Genomic DNA, 25,139 nt, shown 5'->3' with positions numbered 1-25,139 from the left:
TATATAAATATATTGTTTATATATTTTTATTTATTTAAAAACCTTATATATATTTATATATATCTAAAAGCAGAAACTCAATATTTATTTAAAAATATTACTATCACACTTAAAAAAGTTAGAAATAGTCCTTAATTATTATCATACATGCCAGCTTTCAGATTTTTCCTTTCCAATTGTGAGTTTGCCTTTTTGAGGGTTTTTTGTTTGTTTGTTTTTTGTTTTTTTAGAGTTTGCTTGAATCAGGAGATAAGATCCATACATTGCAGTTCGTTGATGTATCTCTTAAGTGTTTCTGAATCTGTAGCTATTCTGTCTCAGGATTAATAATTGATTAGCCATACTTGTATAGGTATAATTTCTCTTACAGGGATTTTAGCAAATAGCCATCTATATTGTAAGAAATATATGAGACAGTACATATCCAGTTTTTTATTCAGTCTCCACATCAATGTATTATGATCAAAATAACTAGTCTGCAATGTTAGTAGTATTAGGAAATGTTAGTAATTAGCCAATTTATTCAATCGTAAATAGCATCTGTATAGTTGCCTTCTTAATTTGCCCTGCAAGTGTAGTCTTAGAAAGTTAAGTATCCTGATTATCCCATCCTGGTTAGAAAAACAGGTCATAAAGTTGAAATGACTGGTGATTTGCCCTCCATCACCCTTAGAAATGACTTGAAGGCTCAGAGCACTTGATTTTTTCAGCAGAGAGATGCTTTTGTCTCTCTGCTTTGTACTACAGTGAAGTGTGAGTTTTAAAATAGGATATGTGTAGCCTGATGATGAGTATGATTGGTACTGTATCAATCAAGATAGACTATATTATGAAGTAGTGAGAAAATTTAAAACAACAGTAACAGTGAAAATTTGTTTCTTGATATCCTTACATGACCATCATGATCAGAGGTATCTCTCTGTTCTCAGTAATCTAAGGACTTTATGAAGCAGCCACCATTTCAGTCATCACTTATCATCAAACTGGAAAGAAATGGGGAGAGGGAGGAAGAGCAGTGGAAGGTCTCACATCTGCAATTAAATGATCCAGACCAGAGGAACACATCCAGTCTCAAGGAGGCTGTGAAGTTAGTCATGTATATGCCTCATAGTAGAGAACTAGCTATGGCCAGCAGTACAAATAAGTAACGTTGTAAGTAATAATTCTGACATCCATTCATTCATTTACTTGTCCATTCATTCTTCAGTCAAATGTTTATCGAATGGCTGCTTTATGCAAGTCACTGTACTGGACAGTAGAAATAGTAAAGTGGGTCGAGCACTTTCCATTCCTTCTTTCTAGGTTCTCAGGCTAGTAGAGTCAGAAGCAGGTTATTCTGTATTAGGGTCAACAAAGCATCACCTACCCTCCAAATCTGGCCTGCACCTGTTTTAGCTCTTAAGCTAAAATGTCTTACATTTTTAAAGTGTTGAAAAACTAAATGAACAATAGAATATTCAACAGAAATTGTAAGTAGTCTGCACAACTAAAAATATTTACTATATGACCCTTTATAGTAGAAATGTTTGCTGACTTCTGTAACATCTGTATTTAAATTTGAAACTCCTCAAACTGATTGCTCTCTAGACATTGTCAGATAAAAAGCACACATTTATCTTGTAACTGCCTTTTGTTTGACCTGATACTGCATTTTTATGGAAAAATAAGTATTTTTCTGTGTTGTTGGAATGGTGACTTCATTGGCATCTTGAGTGGTCTTACCATGAGCACTGGAGACATGGGATCTGCATTAGATTTGATACATAGTTAGGTAACCTCAGACGGTCAGATCCCTCAGTGGGTGTGTGGTGATGGTGGTTTAGTCACTAAGTCATATCCCACTCTTGTGACCCCAGGGACTGTAACCTGCCAGGCTCCTCTGTCAATGGGATTTTCCAGGCAAGAATACTGGAGTCAGTTGCCATTTCCTTTTTCAGGAAATCTTCCCAACCCAGAGATCAAACCCCAGTCTTCTGCATTGCAAGCAGATTCTTTACCTACTGAACCACCATGGAAGCCCCAAGTGTGTATATACAGATATTAAGTAATGATTTGTTTGGAAACAGAATGTAAAGCAACCATGAAGATATCTGCTTCCTTGGAGAAGCAAGACCTAAATTTTATGGGCTTTGAAAATCAAAGGCAGTAGATGAAATAGATTTTTCATTTTCCATTCTATGGCTTGGGCTTCTCAATTAAGGATTGTAAGTGTAGATATTTCTTAAACTGAACAAGATGATGCGGTTCAAAGTATATGGGCTTCAAAAATTATGTGTCATTTCCCTACTGTGAACGAGGCACTTGATATTGAAGGACAAGTAAAAATCACTCCTCATACTTCAAGTTCAGAATAAAAGAGAAGGGAATTCTGATTCAGGTTGAGAGAAATTGTATAAAAGCTGGTTTATTCTACAATAATTTTGGAGGAAAAGCCTTAAAATACACTTTTATAGCCCAAGGAGAGAAAAGATACCTTGAGCTCATACGTCACACAGTCTTGCATTGACCATCAGAGATCAGTTGTATCCTAAACTTCTTTTTTTTTTTTTTTTTGCATTTAAGAATTTAGAACTCTGACAGATTCCACACTAGTTTCAGAATCTACTTAAGGCATTCTAATATATGGACTGTAGATTGTAAATGCCAAAAATACCTGTTTAACAACAGTGTGTTGAATTCATAGCCAAGGTTAGCTTCTCTTCTTTTGAGTTTATAGGAGCCAAATTTTTATAGGTTTGCAGAAAATTTTCATTCATATCTAGAGCTTCAGAGCTTGAGCCCTTTAATGTTCCTTTCAACTATTTTACAAATACTTGAGTTTGTTTTCTTAACAATAGGAAGCATATTTTTCCAAATAATTCATAAGAATCTTTCTAGTTTTATGACTGTGACAGGATGACAGACAAGACTCAGTTTTATGATTCCAATAATTCTGATCAGATTCTGAGCTTTTATTCTAAATGGCCTGTGTATTTAGTGGGTGCCTGTACTTAGTGGATGCTTGTTGGCATAATATTTTGCTAGTCATCTATTTGTTTACGGAACAGCAGATTGCTCTAAATACACCAGATGTGCCAGTTTTTACTATAAATTTTGTGTGATCCATTTCCCATTGCTATTGACTACTGCTATATGTAATTCTTGGGGGCTTCTCAGGTGGTGCTAGTGGTAAGGAACACACCTGCCAATGCAGAAGATGTAAGAGACAGGGGTTTGATCACCAAGTCAGGAACATCCCCTGGAGGAGGGAATGGCTGCCTTCTCCAGTATTCTTGCCTGGAGAATCCCATGGACAGAGGAGCCTGTCAGGCTACAGTCGATAGGGTCAGGTCTTCATTAGTAAGCTCCTTGTGTTGTACAGCAAGGAGTTCAGTTAAGTTGTCCTCTTTCATATCTAGTTCCAGCTTGTACACAAAAGCACAACTACTTGTGGAGGATGTACACAAAGGACAATGCATGCCAAGCACGAGGACTAACTTATGTGACTGGATGTGCAAATGCACGTTCACATTTTTGGAAGTTCATAATTTGAAGGTGGGCATGAAGGGGTCTTACTGTACTGGGTTTGGCCTAACTTATATCAGTCTTATCCTGGCTTATATCAGTCATATATCAGTGACTTTTAGATGTTTTAGAGGGTGACAGTAGTGTTGGTAGGAGTAACCACCCCAAGGATATTGTAGTTAAAAAACCGAACTTAGTTTTGATAATACAAATGAGAGAAAGTGAAGCTTCACAGAATATTTTTTGTTGGTGGATGAGTTCAGAATATAAACCATTTCTGTGTTCCTGAAATTCTCCAGTCATAGAGGCAGTCCCTGTCCATCCATGGCATCCGTGTCTCGGTTATATTTGTGACTACTCTCCTCCCCATTAAAACTAGCCTTTGCCTATTTTCATTCGTGTCCAGATCCCAGAAGCTAATTTAATTTTAATTTAATAAACCATGTTTTCATGTTAATAAATACTGCTTTATCTCTAGTGGATCTTTGGGGATTACTAAGACAAAATCAAAACAAAACAAAAAGCAGTCTAAAGGAAAGGAAGTTTAGAATCAAAGTGAAGGTGAAGTCTGAAAGTATGGAATTAGGGGCAAGTGATTAATCTTTCCCTCAGAGGAGACAGGTGACCATATACTAAATATGAGTCAGTAGTAGTCTGACTGAGTCATTTATATCTTGTGATGCAAGAGATGTATTAAAATCATACCCTTCAATGAAATCAGCGTATATGAAAATTCAGTGTATTCTGTATTTTTAGACATACCTTCTGCAGGTCACAAGTTTCAAGTAACCTCAAAAAATGACCCAGGAATGTTGAGTCATGAGAAACTCAGTAGTTTACTTTGTATAAATATTCTTTTAAAAGTGTGATTGTTTTTCTGAACTTTTGAGCAACTGTTTGGAATGTAGTATTTTACTAGTTTCTAAATAAATGTTTATTATTGAAAAAAATGATCTCATTGATTTTCCCATTAATTTTATCCAACAGTAAATCTAAAGTAAAAGTGTGTGGTAATGTAAATACAACATTTACTATATTTAATAATACTTAAAAATATATCAAGCATCATATTTTCACATAGCATTGTTTAGGTTTAAAATCTTTTTCACTGAGCCTCAATTTAAAGACTCGTTAGGCTTAAAATAGAAAATTTACATTCATTCTGAAAGTTTTTAGATGGTCAGGGAGAAAGACAAATACATCTGTGACTCTTTCATTAGTTTGTGGATCTGCTACACTTTAAATATTATGAAGTAAGGGAAATGCTTAAAATGAAAATATTTAAAAGTATTATAATATAATTAGGAAAATATAGAGCTCTTTAAGCATTTAAAATGTTAAAAGGAAATACTCAGCAATCCCACTGCTGGACATACACACCGAGGAAACCAGAATTGAAAGACACACGTGTACCCCAATGTTCATCACAGCACTGTTTACAATAGCCAGGACATAGAAGCAGCCTAAATGTCCATCAGCAGACAAATGGATAAGAAAGCTATAGTACATATACACAATGGAATATTACACAGCCGTTAAAAAGAATACATTCAAATCAACTCTAATGAGGTGGATGAAACTGGAGCATATTATACAGAGTGAAGTAAGTCAGAAAGAAAAATATCAATACAGTATACTAATGCATATATATGGGATCTAAAAATATGATAACGATGACCCTATATGCAAGACAGCAAAAGAGACACAGATGTAAAGAACAGTCTTTTGGACTCTGTGGGGGAAGGCGAGGGTGGGATGATTTGAGACAATAACATTGAAACGTGTATATTATCACATGTAAAACAGATCGCCAGTCCAGGTTCGATGCATGAGATGGTGCTCAGGGCTGGTACACTGGGATGACCCTGAGGGATGGGATGGGGAGGGAGGGGGGTTCAGGATGGGGAGCACATGTACACCCATAGCTGATTCATGTCAATGTATGGCAAAACCATTACAATATTGTAAAGTAATTAGCCTCCAATTAAATTAATTTTTAAAAGAAAAGAGAAAAAAATATTAGAAGGAAATGTAGCAAAATGCTAAATGGTTGTATTCAGGTGCTAAGATTAGGACCTTATTTTTTTTTTTTTTCTTCTAGATTCCAATATTTCTGTAATGTAGCTGTTAGTTTTATGATGAGAAGAATAAATATATTTTTGCAAAATGCAATAAAGGAAGGTAGGATTAAATATAGAGAAGCATTTGCTGCAGAGGCACTTATATTAAATGTAAGGATAATTCCTGTACCCTAAAGAGCGTAGTTTCTTTATAGTATATATCACTGTAAGAAGCAGTTCATGGCTCATAGTGTCAGAATGCTAGGCAAAGTAAAAGTAGTTAAATGTTAACTTACTGACCGTCTTCTCTAAACCTCTGCTACCATGGGATTCCCTGGTAGCCTAGCTGGTAAAGAATCTACCTGCAATGCAGGAGACCCTGGTTTGATTCCTGGGTTGGGAAGATCTGCTGAAGGGATAGGCTACTCAGTACAATATTCCTGGGCTTCCCTGGTAAAGAGTTTTTGAACTCGGCTGGTAAAGAATCTGCCTGCAGTGTGGGAGACCTGGGTTCGATCCCTGGGTTGGAAAAATCCCCTGGAGAAGGGAACGGCTACCCACTCCAGTATTTTGGCCAGGAGAATTGCATGGACTATAGTCCATGAGATCACAAAGAGTCGGACACAGCTGAGCTGCTTTCACTTTAAACCTCTGCAGTTCTCCCAAACATCGGAATAAAAACTCTGTGAAGATGGAGTTGTTTTTTTAAATTGTTATACATGTAAAATTTATAATCATTTCTAGGATGTAACATATGAGATACGCAGTTAACTCCTAATTAATTGTGTTCCGGTGGAAAATTACCTATGTTCTCTGCTCCCTTACTGTTTCCATGGCTTAAACTGTAAAATCAGAGGAATATGAAATTTCTCAGAAAGATTAAAGATAGTTTGAACTATAGAGAATGTATGGAAAATGGAGCCAAGCAAAATCAACCTTGATAAGAAGTCACTGATATATCTCTGTTACTCATAGCAAAATATCTGGCTCTGAGGAGGAATAAGAGTAGAGCCGGCCCTCCATGTAACAACCTACTCTGGAACTTGAGCATCTGCAGATCCTGCATGGGTCCTGAACCACTCCCCTGCAAATAACCAAGGGACAACTTGCAGTCAACAGGGCAGAGAGGTGATGGGCACATCCCACAAATCCTAATTACTATCTGTGAAAGGATCCTGTACTGCAGCACAACCCAAGGCAGCACTCACTCAGAAGGCTTCTCCAGATGGATGCCCATGTGCTTAGATGACCTGATGCCCCTGACTCTGGGTCTGCTCCAGAATCATAGCTTTAATCCTTCTGTTTCTTCTACACATTGCCTACTGAACTGTCACTCAGAACTTTGTGGGGTGATTTCAGGTATTTTAGCACACAGGCCATATAAAATATCAGTAACTACTCATTTTGAAAGTGATTACATTAATTTAGTAGGTAAATCACTTAATCTTCCACATGGCCAGTATGCTTAATATTTCCTTTTATTTACTTCAATGTGATACTATAGAAATAACTTTTAGACTGTCTGAGTCTTTCTGCTTTCATTTGTTCTGTAGCCTCATTCTTTTTGGTGCTGTGTCCTTCCATGCTTCTTTCCTCTTTAGAGAAACATTTCATCCTTCTTGTGCAAAACCAAAGGCACTTTTCCTGGATCCTTCAGACTTTGTGAAAGTATAATTTCCTCTCTCTGGTCCTAGAGTAGGCTAGGACTCTCTAGTCTTAGACTGAAACTGCTGTCTCCAGAAACACTGCAGGGTTTATATGTGAGGATCTCTCATTATAAAACCTGAATTTTCAGATTCTTGTCACTCATTCAGTGTTTTCTGTGTTATCTTACCTTTTTTAAAGTGTATATCCGTCTCCCTGTCAAGATTTCAAGTCTTTACTCCTTTTGACTCACAGATTCTCTAAACTTCTCAGGTCTTTGCCATTTGCCCAGGACCACTAGCATCTCATTGTGGATTTTTCTTTCTCTCGGATGGTCATATTTTCCATTATTCATCTTTTGGCCCTTCTGTATCTTCTGTGGTTGGTATTAGCTCATTCATTCACTTACTCATTCAATGGTTATTTACGGAGTCACTGCCATACACCAGAGCACTAGTATTAGGGTAAGTGGTAAAAGAACCAAAATGATCCAAAACCTTATGAAGTTTTTTGTCCAGTTGAAGGATAAAACATTAACCTCATATAATTGTTATAGGTGCATTTCTTAATCTGCATGAGATTTCAGGGGATGGAGGTTTTTATTACAGAACTATCTTGTGCATTTGCAACTCAAAAAGGAACAAAATAATGTTACCTTTTTGCTAGTAGCCTTGGCCCAATTTCAAAACATTTGGCTTGTTTCCGATAGAATGAATATGTTATCCTCTATAAAATTCTTGTAATTATAACCAGTATTTACTAAGCATTATGCTTTCTTGCTCATTTAGTCATGATTTCCTATGATCCTCACAACAAATTTATGAAGAAATGGGTACAAAGAAGTCACTTGCCCATAGTTATTCAAATACTGTGTGAGAGAGTGGAGGTTCAAACCCAAATATATTCATTCCTAGAATGTGAACTCTGTTATTGCCCACGTTTGCTGATTTCCATCAGCAGCACATTACAGTTTTGACTTCTGATTATAGTGAAATTAATCAGAAGTCAAATGTGTAAAATTTGTGTTTCCCTTTTGTTCTTAATAACCATCAAATATATCTGCTCTGTAATATGTTAGTGAATCTTAGTTTCAAAAATCAAGATATAAGCATATTCACAAAGCTACTTTTCCTTGGTTATGAAAGAGATTATGATTATGACTTTTGAAATATTGAGAAATACTCTCAAGTGGAAAATATTTTTTAAAGGATTGCATATTAATTTTATTTATGGTTTTAAATCATAACCTCTGCTTGGTTGAAAGTCAGTAAGCATACTTTCATTGTTAAACATTTTTTAAGTGAGATGTAAAGATATCATACATTCTTTCCCCAAGTATATTATGTATATTTTTACTTTATAATATTCATTTATAGTATTTCACCCCCAAATTAGATAGAGAACATCCCAATCAAAGCCCTATATTCCACCATGCCCTTATTGAAATATTTCTCTTTTTATCCATTGTTTACATCATTTATAACAAATATTTTTTAATCCTTCACATTTTTGCTATCAGGAAACTTTCCTGCTAGATAAAGATTGCCCTGCAAAATTGACAGCCTGACTTACAAATACTGTATACAATTTTTTTTCCTTTTTGCAATTTAATACTTAGTTTCATTTTGTGGATTACAGATTTATATAATACATAAAAGCATTGTACTTGAAGTCAAAAACAAGATCTCTACCTTGTTTTGCCATTAACATTGGGCAAATTGCTTAGCCTTTTCCTTGCTTCTCTTCTCATAAAAGATGCCACCAACCCCCTGTGACATGCCTAACTAGAAGCTTCATCTTTATTTGGATATCAACACAAGGACATATAAAACAAAAGATACTATAATAGCCATTGAATAAATAAAGCAATTTTGACAGATCTTAGATATTATTTTCCCTTATTTTCTACCTCTTAAAATATAGCTTTTAAAAATATTAAATAATTCAGTAAATGTTTGTTGATTTCCAAGTCATTGTTTCAATAAGTATAAATTTTTCATCATTGTTACATTGACCTTTCAGTGGAAACTTAGGCCTGATAAAATCTTCATCTCAGATTTAAAAACAAACAATGTCTTTAATACACTTGTGTTTTTGTTTTTTTTATTTTGGAAATACTGCACAAATATATACTTTTCAAGAGTGATTCAAGCTTACCCTACATTGGCTTATCTTCTTTAAAAAATTGTCTTCATTTAAAAAAATATGTATATCATCATGAATTCTTTGGAAGAAAGTCATTATGTAAATACAGGGTATCTTTGTTACTATTTATAGAATATTTTTGACATTTAGTGGTGGCAGATTTTTTTTTTTTCCTGAGGCCTTTTTTCTCTCTCTCTCAAGCAATCCACTCCCTTATCTTCCATCTCCAACTAATAACATTTTCTTGTTGCCATCATTTTTCCTTATTTTTTGGTTGAAAATTGACACTTTTTAAAGAGTTGTATTAAGCATTTTTGATTGCCTTTAAATTTATTCTTTACATTTTTTCCTAATGCATCATTTTTGTATTTTTTCAAAATATTTGGCTCACGGCTTCCATTGTATTTGATTATGGAAGTTGAAGGGAGGTCTGTGACGAAGAGAAAACAGAGAAGGAAGACATATTTGATAACAGGAAACCAGTACTTTGGGAAGAGCAACAGCACTTCTCTTCCACCAGTGATGCAGAAAGAGGCGGGCCACAGGAAGCATGGGACCAGCGCTGACTTAGGCTGATGAGAGGTGACCGAAAATGAGGGTCTCAGCAAACAGAGAACTTCAAGCAGAGACTTAGCTACTCTCGAGAGAATATAAATTCTCTTAAAATAGAAGGTGGGGTCTAATTTTAAGTCAGAGAAGCACCTGAAAGCAGAAGGGCGTAGATTCCAGCTACTCAGCTAGGAGCTGACGGAAAAGGAGGCAGTAGGGAAGGGAAGGAGGGAGAAGAGAACAGTAGGCAGGGTGACCCAAGGATGGGTCGTCTGTGCCACAGAAACCTCTTCGGGCTGAGTAACCAGTGCAGCATGTCCTGACCACTGAGACAAGGGCAGGGTTACGCATCGCTCTCTAGGTTCAGGGCATTTCTGTTTAAACCTGAGGAAACAAGGAATGACTGGTTTTCTTGGCAGCCAGTATAAAGCAAGGTTTCCCACATCACTGTAATAATTATTATAGTAATTATTGTTGCTTGTGGCAGAAAAGCTAATCTAAATCTCATATTTTGAATAATGGCATTTTCTAACATCAACTGCAAGAGAAACTGTTCTTCGTATTACCTCAGCCTTTTGAAACCTTTGCAGGAATTCTTTGTCACTAGCACAATTAGTGATATCCAGGACTTTTAAAAGCTTTTTCGTTATTGTCCCAGTCTTTAGCTAGTCAGGAAGCCTTCCAAATGTTCTCTTTTAAAAGTGACCATGGATCATGTTGAGAGAACGTTTCCAGATACTGATATGTGTCCATAGCCCCTTATCTATAACTGAACTATATAACATTCAGAGGAGGGAGGGAAGGAACCTACACTTTTTTAAATAGAAACTTAAGGAAAACTATATTTAGTTAAGGTAGCAAAATCTGAATTGAACTTAACTCGGTGGCAAATCCAGAACTGAATTTATGTGAGGCTGTTTATAGGCTTTATGTTTCCCATATGTGAATACTGCTATATTTCACTGCAGAAATACTTATTTGATTCTCAGGTGCTGCCCCTGTCACCTCTGAGGATATCACATCATATATAGTGCTATATTGTCATTCTAAAATTAAAGAAGAAAATAAGTATGTATCAGTGCTAAAATTCTGCTGGCCCCTGTGGTTTTGAGTGAGAGATATTATGACTGTTAGTAGGTTTAGTTATTTAACCTTGGGGTTACATGTTTAATAACTGTTACTTATGTCAGGCTTCATCATCCTGAAGAGTGATAGAGACCATCAGTAATTTGTATATCAGTTTTGTTATTCAGAATCTGTTTACTATAGAAGTGCTGTTTTACCAGATGGTGATGCTTGAGTTACTATGTCCCTTTAATCAATTAAATACTTAGATTCAAATAAATCCTTAGGTTTGAACTCCTTAGGTTGTCTATAAACAGTGTGACATGATGAATGTTATCAGTGTTATCAGTCATTTGTTGAGGGCTGAGTTTGAATTTACAAACAGCTGTCTTTCTGACTAATGTCTGATAAGCAGAGTTTTTACATTTTTTTTTCTTGGTTAAGAACAAGTGAAAGTTTAAAATCAGTAGACCTCTGTGAGGCTTCTAAATAGATTCTTAGAATAGTTCTAGAAGAGGAGGTTCAAAGGTATTCAGAACAACGGTAGCCCAGTAACCCTACACTTTGTTTTTTGTTTTTCTTGGCCATACCATGCAGCATGTGAGACCTTAGTTCCCTGACCAGAGATCAAGGATGGAACCCATGCCGCCTATAGTGGGATCACAGAGTCTTACCACAGGACCCGGAGCGAAGTCCATGTAATCCTATACTTTGAATGGAGCTACATTTATTTGGTATATAGGTTCTTGTATGTTGATTTTAAAATACTTACTATTCTTGGGTTTATTATTATGTAACATTTAAACATTCAGAAGTAGACTTTCTAATGATATTGGATTGTTGGAAAGTTGAAGCTATAGAAATTCAGATACAAAAGAGTTTTCCTGAAAACCCAGCATATTTCAATTCTTCTTTCGTTACTTTGAGGTAATGGATTTATCTGTAAGAACAGAAGAGACTGATCTGGAATAACATTGCTGCTGCTGCTGCTAAGTCGCTTCAGTTGTGTCCGACTCTGTGCGACCCCAGAGACGGCAGCCCACCAGGCTCCCCCGTCCCTGGAATTCTCCAGGCAAGAACACTGGAGTAGGTTGCCATTTCCTTCCCCAGGAATAACATTAAGAACCCACAAAATAATGGGTACTTCCTGGGTATGATACATTCATTATCGTGTCTAATCTTCATAACACTTCTTAGATATACCTACTCTGTTCCCTTTTATAGATGAGAAAACTGAGATCCAGAGGACTGAAGACTTTACCATGTCCTTGATCACATAGCTAGTAGGTAGCAGAGCCTTCTAAGCCTCTGACTTTTGCTTTTAGTCCTAAGTTTTTTAGACCATGCCTACCATCCTTTGAACAATGAGTCATATATTCTTTTATTTATATGGTGAGACCTTTTCTTACACATAAAATCTCATCAGATAATTACAGTATTCATTATTTGTACTCTAATAGCAGAATTTTTCAGTATGGTGTATTGGAGCTCTTCACTTACAGAAAACTCTCCAAACTGTTTACCCCACCACAAATGATACTACATGATTGACTTGGCCCCTGACTGTCTATACAGTCTCCTTTGCAATGCAAATTAACCTATTTCTTGACACACCAAACTTAAAACTTGTTTCTCCTTTAGGATATTTACACAACTATTCCCTCTACCTAGAATGTTCTTCCCTCAGTCTTTCCATAGGGGGCTCTTGTTAGTCAGATTTTAGCTTAAATGTTAAGTCTTCAGAAAAGTTTTCTCCATCTACCACCAAATCTAAACAAATCACTCAGATCACATTACATTGTTTTAATTTTGTGTATGGCACCTACTACTACCAGTATTTTTCATTTATTTGTATATAAACTCCAGTACTTCGGCCACCTCATGCAAAGAGTTGACTCATTGGAGAAGACTCTGATGCTGGGAGGGATTGAGGGCAGGAGGAGAAGGGGACGACAGAGGATGAGATGGCTGGATGGCATCACCAGCTCAATGGACATGAGTTTGAGTGAAATCTGGGAGTTGGTGATGGACAGGGAGGCCTGGCGTGCTGCGATTCATGGGGTCGCAAAGAGTCGGACACGACTGAGCGACTGAACTGAACTGAATTGTGCCTCTGACTGCTAGAATGTGAGTTCCATGAGAGCAGAAACCTTGTCTATCTCGTTCATCACTTAATTACCAGAACCTTAGATAGCCTGGCCAGGTAATAGCTAGACAAGTAAATGAATGAATTGTGTCTAGAAATTATAACAGATTATTCAGATTACAGAAACCCACTCCAATACTCGTGCCTGGAAAATCCCATGGACAGAGGAGCCTAGCAGGCTGCAGTCCACGGGGTCGCTAAGTTGGACACGACTTCACTTTCACTTTTCACTTTCATACAGTGGAGAAGGAAATGGCAATCCACTCCAGTGTTCTTGCCTGGAGAATCCCAGGGACGGGGGAGCCTGGTGGGCTCCCGTCTGTGGGGTCGAATAGAGTCCGACATGACTGAAGCGACTTAGCAGCAGCAGCAGGAATAATATCGATTTAGAGATATTTGGACCAGTGGTTCTCATTTGTTGTTCAGTTACTCAGTCATGTCTGACTATTTGTGGCCCCATAGAGCGCAACACACCAGGCTTCCCTGTCTTTCACCATCTCCCAGAGTTTGCTCAAACTTTTATCCACTGAGTCAATGATACCATCCAGTCTTATCCCCTGGCACTCCCTTCTCCTCCTGTCTTCAGTCTTTCCCAGCATCAGGGTCTTCCAAAGAGTCAGCTTTTCACATCTGGTGGCCCAAGTATTAGAGCTTCAGCTTGAGCATCAGTCCTTCCAGGGAAAATTCAGGGTTGATTTCCTTTGGTATTGACCAATTTTATCTCCTTGATGTCCAAGGGACTCTCAAGAGTCTTCTCCAACACCAGAGTATCAATTCTTTGATGGTCAGCGTTCTTTTTGATCCAACTCTCACATCTGTACGTGACTACTGGAAAACCATAGCTTTGACTATACAGACTTTTGTTGGTAAAGTGATATGTCTGCTTTTTAATATACTGCCTGGCCTGTTTTCATATCCTGCTAAAATAGCCTACATAACAGCAGCAGTCTGGGAATGTGTTAGAAAAGCAAATTCCAGGGACCTTACTCAAGACCTGTTGAATCAGAAACTCTGGATGTAGGACCTTACAGTCTTTTTTTTTTATATATATATAAATTAAAACAGAGGCTAACTTCTCCAAAGAGTAAATGTGTTAATAAGTTTTAGACAAAACTTGATCAAAGAAGTGTATTGGCTTTCTAAGGGTTACTATAGTATCTGATATGAATCTTTAGAAGGAAAATTCAGTACAGCACACTATATTTGAAGTCCTCTGCTCTAAACTGAAGGTTTACCCTAGGATGTTAAAATATTTTCACAATCTCACTTACATCTTATCTGTCTTGAAATATTACTCTCAGTTTTCTACTCTCATTTTCATATATACCCATTAAGTAGTATTCATCCAAGTTTAGTGGTATGAGTACATATAAAGTAGCTCAAAAAAAGAATGAATCCAGAATGGCATCTGCGTTGGTATTTTGAGATACTGATGTTTTTTCTATTAGGCACAGTACCAAAGCCTTATCTTTTTTTGAGCTAGAAGAGAATACTATGAAAAATAATACACCTCATTTTCTAAAAGTCTAACCATTTTTTAAGAGGAAGAAATGTAACTTGCAGAATGGCAGCCACAAGCCAGGTACATACAGGTAGCAGACTAATAGGTATAGAATCTGCTCTTCAGAGAGTAAGGTAAGTGACTTGATCCAAGTTCCATGGGTACTATGCCTGAGACAGGATTCAAACCTAAGTGTGTCTGTTTCCAAAGCCAGTGATTTTTCTGCCATTCAGAGGTGCCTCATAATTCCAATGTAAAAGACCAAGTGAATCATCTTAAAACATTACTAGAAGCCAGCAGGGTATAAATAATAAATGAAAAATAAAATTATGGTGAGTTATGTTCTTTATTCACTAAATATACTTGAAAGGTTAACATTACTCTCAGCATATGCCTAATCAGTTGAAAATGTTGGATCACAGTTAAGAAATCCAGATTCAGCAACTCTTTTTAACAGGTGGGAAAATGTTGTTTGTGAAGAAATGTTCATTTTCAAATTATTGAAAGAACACAGTGAATATCAAGATAACATTATTTAAAGAAGCATTTGAGACTGAGCAAATTTTCCCTTATTCTATTGCTTTAGAAATTAAAACTACCTCTTCATGCTATTTCTATATTAGATATTGAGGGAAATACAAAATTAAATGTAATTACTTGTTACTTGGTTTATGGCTGACCACCTGTCATATTTCATATGATTGGTTGCATTATTTCATCCCTTTAATACATATATAATCCTTATTTAAATAGTAAGTTTACCTGACTTATTTAATATCAAAGTGTTTTAGTATTATAGAGTATATTTTAAGGAAATACCTTTATTTGAAGACTTCATTTTTATTTGCTTAAAATTTATGCCTTTTGTATAAAAAGTGGGAATATTTAATAAGTAGATTTAACATTTATAAGGTATTTAGAGAGTGTGTGGAATAGTATAAATACAAATTGCTTAATTTGAGCAATAAATGTCTGCATAATAATCATTTTAAATTAATTCTATTAATATGAGTTAGATTATTTTTGGAGTTTTCTTGGTAACTTCAACACACTTGGGAAAAAGTTTTCAGAGAGAAGAAGCAGTTTTAGGCTTTTTCAGTGCTTGCAATGTTAAATATTAATTGGGATCCCTGAGCTATAAAGCCACCATTAATGGTCATGTGTGGGAGAAGGAAAATTGAAGTAACCCTTTTCTTCTTAAAAGAGAATATAGAAAAGTAATTGAAATACTGTTAAGAGTTAAAAGAGCAATATTATCAATTTTTAATTACCCCAGGACAAATTGTATAGTTTAACATTTACACTTTTCCATTTTCTGTCTTTAATATGCTTTTGACAATTTAAAAGCAAATTACAAGAGAACAAAGAAGGAAAAGGAAAATGATATAGACAGACTATAAACATTTAACCTGATAATTTGTTAGGAGTTCTGGAAAAATTGTGAGATAAATTGCTGAAATAATAAATATATAGAACTATAAAGGCTTCCCAGGTTGCTGAGTGATAAAGTATCTACCTGTCATTTCAGAAGTCGCAAAAGACACGGGTCCAATCCCTGGGGTCGGAAAGGTTCCCTGGAGTCGGAAAGGTTCCCTGGAGTAGGAAATGTCATCCCACTTCACTATTCTTGCCTGGAAGACTCCACGAGCAAGGGAGCCTGGCAGGCTACAGTCACGGGGCCATAAAGAGTCAGACACAACTGAGCACAGTTGAACACAGACACACACATAGAACTAAAAAGTATTGTTATTCCTTATCTTAAAGCAGTAGTTCTCAGTCCCTCATAGCACATTTCATAATATTTGAAGATATTTTTTATTTTCCTCACCTGATAGTAGCAAGGTATTACTACCGGCGTCAGTGGGTAGAGGTCAGATATGCTGCTAAACGTCTTACACTGTGCAGGACAGCCCCCAACGACAAAGAGTTATCCGGTCCAAAATATCAGTAGTGTTACATACATTGAGAAACCCTGCTGTAGAAAGAGACACACACCTCTCAAAAATAATAGAAGTACAGAGAGATCATGTATAAAGCTGTACAGCTACTAAATGAAGTGGCCAGAACTTGAACTAATGCCAAGCATTGTGCTTTCCTTGATTCTTACTCTCCTTAGAATTAAAATTTCAGTTATCATTGGAAACTTATGGTGGAGTAGAGGAGGAGCAAGAGAATCATCAAAGTCAATGCTGTCTTCATTTTGATTATTTTCCTCTTTATTGTAGTTTATATTTTGTTCAGACATTTTGTTTGTACAATATCTGGTAGTACCCTTTGTTTTGGAATTGATACAATTTTTCCCCACTAAAAACTGAATCAATACATATTATCAGTGTTTCATTCAAGGCATCTAGTAAGCCTTTAAATTATAGGAGAAAATATTTAAAAAGTAAGTTAAACAAGCATAGAAACTGTCTCATATCTAAAATTGTTTGCAGGAAACCACCTAAATGTCCAAGAACAAGAAATGTTTGGGTACCTGACAGTATTTATACTGAATATATTGAATATTCATATACTGAATATTCATTATAAAGAATTATTATGTACTCACTATGCATGATGTTTGTGATGAATTTGTAATTACAAAGGTACATCCTCATGTTAAGTGAAAACAATAAAACAGGATCCAAAATATATACGACTGCTTTTAACTAAAAGTAAAAGATATAGAAAAAAATACTGACAGATAAAATACCTGGTATATAGTATTATAAATTCAAACTGCTGGTTCTATTGTATTCTGCTAGACAAAGTAGGTTATATTGATAAGTTCATTCATGTACCAAAATATTTTTTTAATGCTAGAGATAAGGCAGGGAACAGGAGAAGCACAAAACTTTTCCTTAAGATGCTCAGAGTCTTATCAGGGCAGACAGATAAGCAATAACAAACTGTGCTATGTAGTAAGAGTCTTGGTGGGAGAGTACATAGCTGGAGCCCTGTATTATTGTTAGCAAGTGTTGGCCAGGTTAAATTTGGTAGCAAATTAACCCAGAAAGCTCAGTAATTTAATACACAAGGAATTTGTTTTTTCACACAATAAGTGTCCAGTTTATATCAAGCATTGCTTCTCCATCTTGCAGAAACATTATGACTTCTTCAGGTGTCATGGCAGAGGCAGTAGGAAGTAGAGAATTGAACATTTTTAAGAACAGTCTGTACATTGTTTACATCTTTTTCCTTTACATCTTACTGGCCTGAAATCAGTCTCATTCCCCTAACCTTCCTGAAGGCATGCTAGAAAATGCAGAGGAGTTACATTTGACTATTTGTTGAGTATCAGCTATGCCATTGGTCTTTACCACAGATTGGACAATTTAGGAAAGGCCTCCTTGGAAGCTGCAGCATTTAAATTAAGACCTGAAAAATAAGTAGTCACCTAGACTGGTAAAGAGATGGAAAAATTATTTCAGGTAGAAATAATCTTATGCCTGTGCCTAGTGGAGTGAAAATGATGGCTCTTTAAAGAACTGGAGGTTCAGTATTTGAACTTTGAAGGTGGGCGAAGGGCAGGCAGGGGCACAGTCAAGAAGGACTTTGTAAGCTTTGGTGAGGTATTTAAAAATTATTCTGAAGGCAAAGAGAAGCCACTGAAAAATTTAAAGCATGATTAAGTTTGAGTAATGGGAGTAGGATAATGCAGTAAAGTTTGCATTTTAGAAGAATCATTCTGGTTACATTGAAGAATATGGATTGCAGGAGAGAGCAAGATCACAGGTAGGAGGCCAGTTAGGAATCTCTGGCATCAGTCCAGTTAAGCAAAGATGGTGACTTGTAGGAAGAATGAGATTAGAAAGTAATAGATTGGGGAGATAATTTGAGAGGCATAGTTGTTGAAATTTAATAGTTCGTTGGATGGACAGTATTAAGAGCAGGTTATATGGGGATGGGAAGTGAGTGGTTCAATCAGAGACATTTTGAGTTTGAGATATACAAACATACAAGCCATCAGTGTTTTTGTCTAAATGAACTATTTGAATACATTGGTCTAGAGATCAGAAGAGAGATCTGAGTTGAAGATACACATTTGAAATTTATCAGCATGTAGATCATAACTTAAACCAAGGGATTAGGTGAGTTTGTACATGTATACTGTAAGAAGGAAAGAGGGCCTGTGGCAGAGCCCTGTGGACAATATTTAAAGCAGAGGTTCTTAATTTTCACACTGTATCTGAATCACCTAATGAGCTTTCTAAAAATATGATACCCAGGCTCCACTCTCCAAGGATTGTGATTCAAGTTAGTCTTCGTGTATCCTAAGATATCTATGTTTCAAAAGCTCCCTGGGTGACTCAGCCACAGTTTCAAAATCACTGATGATGAAGAGAGCACAAAGGAGAATAATCAGTGAGATAGGAGGAAAACTATTTGGTGTCTCCAAGGTGAAGAAACAGCTGGGTCAAAAGCTGATGAAAAATAATGATTAAAATGTCTTTTAATTTGCCAATATAAATATGAATTAATGACCTAAATTAATGGTCGTAGAAGCCTAGTTGCTGTAATTGAGTAGTAAGTGAGGGATGGAGAAAAGGAGACAGTTGATGTCTCCACTCTTATATGGAGTTTGTAAAAAGGAGGAAAAAAAAAGGGTACTAGCTGGAGAGAGCAGAGCTTGAGGTTGAAGGAGGGCTCTTGCTATAATGGGAGTGACTTGTGCATGTTTAACTGCTAAGGGTAGTAGAGAGAATGAACATACTAGCAACAGAATTGAGACTTCGAAACCAGAACACAGAGACATACCTTTCCATTCTAAAAGGAGGGAAAAAGAAATGTTGGAAATCTGTGAATATTAGCTTTTAGTATAATCTAAGGAAAAAGATTTTTTTTTCCTGTTAAACAGAACTTTATATGATTAGTTGGGTGTGACGGATGAGATGGTAAAGGCAGAGTTTTTAGAGAAGTGATGAATGTTTGAAATAATCACTATGGAGGATGAGAGAGCTAAAGAGGAAAAGCTAATAGGATTACCAGGCATCACTGAGGCCCAAATTCAGGATGCTAACCAAGGATTTATGGTTGCCACTATCTGTAGAGTTTTATATTTTGTAATTTTTCTCTTGAAGCACTCAGGAACCCAGATATGATGGGAGGACAGTGTGGCAGGGAAATTGAATGTATTGACAGGTGAGTGGTTTAAGTGATGTACAATGCAATAAAGGCAGAGTAGGGAGGCCAGTAAGAGAAAGGACAAAATATAGAAAGTAGTCAGTGAAGTCCTCTCCAATTTTTTTAACACATACCACCAATGTATACATGTATTTATAAATTTATTGTTTTAACTTCCATGCTCATATACTTTATATAAAGCTTATTAAAAGTACATTAAATTATACCAGTATTATATATACTTTATATATTCTGTAAAACCATACATTATAAAAATATAAAGTATAAATAACTAAAAGATTAAGAAGTTCTAAGACTTTGATCCTGTACTCTACGCTTCCTACTTCAGGGATGACGTGCCTTGAGAATCTATATATATTGGATTGTAATTAGAAGAGAATGCTGGAATGTTGGGGGTGGATCATGATTAGAGAGTGATACAGAAGGTCTAAATGTATTATTTGAAGGTAGACCATTAATGATATCTGGGGCATGTCCATGGAAAGAACTGGCAGATTGAGTCACTAAGAAAAATCAAGAAATGGAAGATATGTACAGAGTCATTAAATGCAGCACATATTGGTTACTCTGGTTGACTGCAACTTTTGGGTAAAAGGAAAAGTCTATGAACCAGGTGCCAAAGGATAAAAAAAGAGAGGGGTTTTTGAAGAGGTAGTTATCTAGTAGGTGACAATGAGGAAGAAGGATAAATACAAAAGCTTACAAAAAGCATGGACTTGTACTCCTTGAAGAGACTTATTATATATAAGACTACTCCAGTAGACAGTAAATGCTGAAAGATGTTCCTAACTCAAAAGTGATTTGTTAGTGGGTAACTTGTTTAATGAAAGAAGTCCCTCATTTCCATTAATAACTCTAGGGAGGTATAAAGTGATTCATACTCCTGAATTGTTATAATTAAATCAACACTTAGTTTAAATCAGCACTAAGGAATTGAAGCAAAAACTTCCAAGAATTGGCGCGTAATTTTGGAATCTTTAGTCAGATGTCCTTGTTTTTTCTCCAGAAAATTGGATTCCATCTTAAGCTTTTGTCAATTCATGAATGTGTTTATATGGTAGTTTTTATAATGATATTGTTTCATGTAGATTGTTTTAATGAATGAAAAGAATAAAATATATGAAATCAGTACTGTCTGGAAATCTGCCAGGTGTATAATCCTAAGTATGGAGCATTTTTTAAAAAATTTATTTACTTTTTAATTGAAGAATAATTGTTTTACAGAATTTTGTTGTTTTCTGTCCAAACTTCAATATAAATCAGCCATAGGTATACATATATCCCCTCCCTTTTGGACCTCCCTCCCATCTCCCTCCCCATCCCACCAGTATGGGGCATTTTTAATGACAGACCTCAGTAAAGTAGGAGATTTTGAATTTCTGGTTGTTATCATGAAGGTCTACAGGCCAGGATGACTTGAAATGAGAGTATGTGTCAAAAGAGATGGGTAAAACAAACAGAGGGAGAACTGAGTCTGATTTGCAGAGTTTTCTGAAACCAGAATGGAGACTTTTATCTCTGAAATTCATCAGACCACCCGAAACCTTTGGTATATTTGAGATACTCTGAATTAGGAAAGACTCACTTGAAAAGCTGCTAACTTTTCCTTGTGTCTTTGTTCGTTTCTGTCTAACCTACCATAATTTCTGAATATCTGCTTTTTCTAATTTTCCAATGTCTTCCCTCGTAGTCCATGTGCAGGGTAGAGGTAGAAAGGAGCGTTCATTCACTCATATTCTCATTCATCAAACTGATTTTTATAGATTATCAATCACTACTTGATGCTGGGTGAAAATGAAAGTCGCTCAGTTGTGTCTGACTCTTTGTCTTTGCGTCCCCATGAACTATGTAGTCCATGGAATTCTCCAGGCCAGAATACTGGAGTGAGTAGCCTATCCCTTCTCCAGGGTATCTTCCCAACCCAGGAATTGAACCAGGGTCTCCTGCATTGCAGGCGGATTCTTTACCAACTGAGCTATGCTGGGTATGCAGTAGTAAATCAGAAAGTTTATACCCTCAAGGAGCTTACAGACTGGTAGAATGGAGAGGTAAATAACTGGAATATAGTGAGATAAACTTGGAGAAGGAAATGACAACCCACTCCAGTATTCTTGCCTGGAGAATCCCATGGACAGAAGAGCCTGGTGGGCTACAGTCCACAGGGTCACAGAGTCAGACATGACTGAGCGACTTCACTTTCACTTTAATGAGATAAACTGCTGCTGCTGCTGCTAAGTAGCTTCAGTCGTGTCCGACTCTGTGCGACCCCATAGGTGGCAGCCCACCAGGCTCCCCCGTCCCTGGGATTCTCCAGGCAAGAACACTGGAGTGGGTTGCCATTTCCTTCTCCAGTGCATGAAAGTGAAAAGTCAAAGTGAAGTCGCTCAGTCGTGTCTGACTCTTAGCGACCCCATGGACTGCAGCCCACCAGGCTCCTCCATCCATGGGATTTTCCAGGCAAGAGTACTGGAGTAGGGTGCCATTGAGATAAACTAACCATATTCTAATAGAGTGGGCTCCTAAACCCATTCCTTAACAGATTAGTCTTCCAGGAGAATGTGACATTTCCTGTAAGACCTAAGATCTTTGAGGAAAGCAGGAGTTTGCCACTGAAGATCAGAGTATTGGTTCACAGAGGAGGATGAATGCTCAGGCTGAGGGAATAGAACAGAATGTCCCCAAGGCAAGAGAAAGCAAGAACCATATAACTGGGAAAATTGGTTCAGAAGTTAACCTCCCGGTTTCCTCCCCATCTGCATAATTAGAGCTATATATTCAGATTTTCATACAAGTACAAACCTGTACAAATAGCCCTCTATAAATAGTCTTCAATGCCAGAGTCTCAAATTTGCATGTATAGAAGTACCTTATTCCAGTTATCTAATGCTGCATAACAAATAACCCAAAACTAATTGGTTAAAACATCCATTTATCATACTCACAGATTCTTGGTCAGATTTTCACACAGGGCATAGTGGGAATGGTTTGTGTCACTTCCATGATGTTTGAGGTCCAACTTGAGGATTGAAAGGCTCTGAGAAGTAAAATCATCTGCATCCTTGTTCATTCACCTTTTTTAGTATTTAATTCTGGATGTTGGCTGGGGGATTAATTCTTCTCTAAAAGGGGCACTTTGTATGGTGTCCTGGGCTAATTTGAGCTTCTTCATAGCATAGTGACCAGGACCCTAAAGCAAGTGTCTCAAGAAGAAAACTAGTTAGGAGTTTTACACTTTTTATGACCTAACCTCAGGTGACCCCATCTTTACCATATTCTACTTGTTGGAACAGTCATGGGCTTATGTGAAGAGAAGGGAAAATAGCATCTACCTCTCAGTGGGAGAAGCGTCAGTCACATTGTAAGAAGAGAATGTGGGAAAAGACTGATTTATTGATTAGCATCTTTGGAAAGTACAATCTTTCATTTTCCTCACTTGATGTTCACAGTTAAAAAATCTATATTCTACTGCACCAGTAGCAGTCACCAACTGTCCTGTATAGCTTAACTGTTGGTTATTCATGCATATCTTTAATATTACTTTTGAGATATTTTATAAATATTAGTAGCTCCATCTGCCTAATAAGTGCAAAAGCAGAAAAGAAAGATCAACAAAGTTTTAAAATTAAAATAGTGATAAAACTGTAACTACTGTTTGTATGCTGTCATTGTAAACATATAAATAAACAGAATTAAATGTACATCCTTTGGGAACATAATTTTAAGTAAGGGAATTTCAGTACTACTTTGCCATCTATGTAAGCTTACTAGTTAAGATTGGAGAGTTTGGGGTTGCTTTTTTAAAAAGCCTTATTTTACTTCACTATACTGACTACTAGCCTCGGCTATAATATGAACTGAATACTAAACTTCTTAAAAATTCTGTTTCCAGTAAAAATACATGTTAAAAATGTTAAACTACGACTCATTACATTACTTTTTGTTTTTCTTTGTTTGGCCTTGATTTTCCCATGTGTAGATTTGTCTTTTATGTGTGTTTTTGTGTAAGGTATTATGTATATACATGTGTCACATGTGCATATGTATACATACACAAATATGTTGAACAGTGCCTATATATATAATATACAGCCATAAACACAAATCAAGCCCTTTCTTATTTCACTTACCTATGTTAACCACTCACAAGAGTCTTCAGATTTAAAGTGATCCAGAAAGGCCAGAATTAAATTAGAAGGAAAATTTTTTAAAATCATGCGTCTGTTCTTGGTTTCAAGTTTGCTGTTCTAATCCATCCCGTCCTCCGTTCTTCTGCCTCAGAAATATTGTAGGAATAAGGTTAATCTGGGCATGAAGTTAAATAACATAGTGCTTTTATCTACTTTAGCAAAATCTGAGTCACCTAAGAAATACTTCCACTTCTACTTTGATAAAAAGCAGAGTTGAAAATGGTAATGTCCACTATTTTACTGCTGTACATTTATTACCTCATTTAATACTCAGAAGAGTATATGTTATTCCCTCTATTTCAAGAAAAAAAAGCAAAAGCCTAGAAGAAATAAAGAAGCTTGTCTGTTACACATCTGTGGCATCATGAATACAGTAGGATTCTAGGCCAAATCTGTTTGATTCCAAATGCTGAATTGTTTCAATAAAATATTAGTACCTGTAGTTTTTTCTGGACTATTTCTCAGCTGAATATTTTAACTTTGATGTAACATTTATGTGAGTAATCAGAATTGCTTAGTTTATTCAGCTAGCTGAATATATAAACCTGGATTCTTTGTGGGATTCCCTGGTAGCTCAGCTGGTAAAGAATCTACCTACAGTGCAGGAGAGCCTGGTTTCGATTCCTGGGTCGGGAAGATCAGCTGGAAAAGGGATAGGCTACCCACTCCAGTATTCTTGGGCTTCCCTGGTGGCTCAGGCATTTACAAAGGAGAAGATTTACAAGAACAGAACATTGGCCCTACTGGGAGCTCAGTCTGTTCATTGGCAAATCAAAGAAATTTTAAGGTCCTTGTTATGACCAAAAAACTATACAGAAGAAATTATGAAAAGCATAATTTATGTTGTAAAAGACTAGAACGTTCTTAGTCACCAGGGGAAAAATTTATTCGGAATATAAGTTCCTATAAGAAAATATAACATTCTGTGAGAAATCAGACTGTTGCCTTAGAGTAAATTCGTCATATATCCATATAAGCAGCATAAGAAAATAAAATTATGTTATTCACTTGTATTATTTTTTTCTTTATTAAACCAAAGCTGAACACGGTCCCAGCTATGTTGCTTGATCTTTCTATTATTTTGCTTTCCATCTGTGACTTTTTTCCTCTTCAGTGTAATAGATAACCCTAATTGTGGGGTCGCATTTCTTACAGAGGTCAAAATTAATATAATTGAAAACATAACAGCCTTGAAACAATTATAATAT

The 25,139-nt window shown here is 36.3% G+C and overlaps 1 long non-coding RNA gene across 2 annotated transcripts in view; it reads left to right on the top strand.

The window, feature by feature from the left end:
- The window catches only part of LOC133260289 (uncharacterized), a 218,390-nt gene that overhangs the window by 58,097 nt on the left and 135,154 nt on the right, over positions 1–25,139 (top strand). The window contains exon 2 of one of the 2 annotated variants that reach the window (XR_009740725.1): positions 11,565–11,715. The exons of the other annotated variant lie outside the window; for it this stretch is intronic. This is a non-coding gene — a long non-coding RNA (uncharacterized LOC133260289). The remainder of the gene's footprint in view (positions 1–11,564; positions 11,716–25,139) is intronic. 2 annotated transcript variants of the gene reach the window in all.

This window comes from Bos javanicus, chromosome 2 (genome assembly GCF_032452875.1).
Source record: "Bos javanicus breed banteng chromosome 2, ARS-OSU_banteng_1.0, whole genome shotgun sequence".
NCBI lineage: Eukaryota > Metazoa > Chordata > Mammalia > Artiodactyla > Bovidae > Bos > Bos javanicus.
The sequence above is the reverse complement of the archived record's forward strand: the minus strand, read 5'-3'. Positions and strand labels throughout refer to the sequence as shown.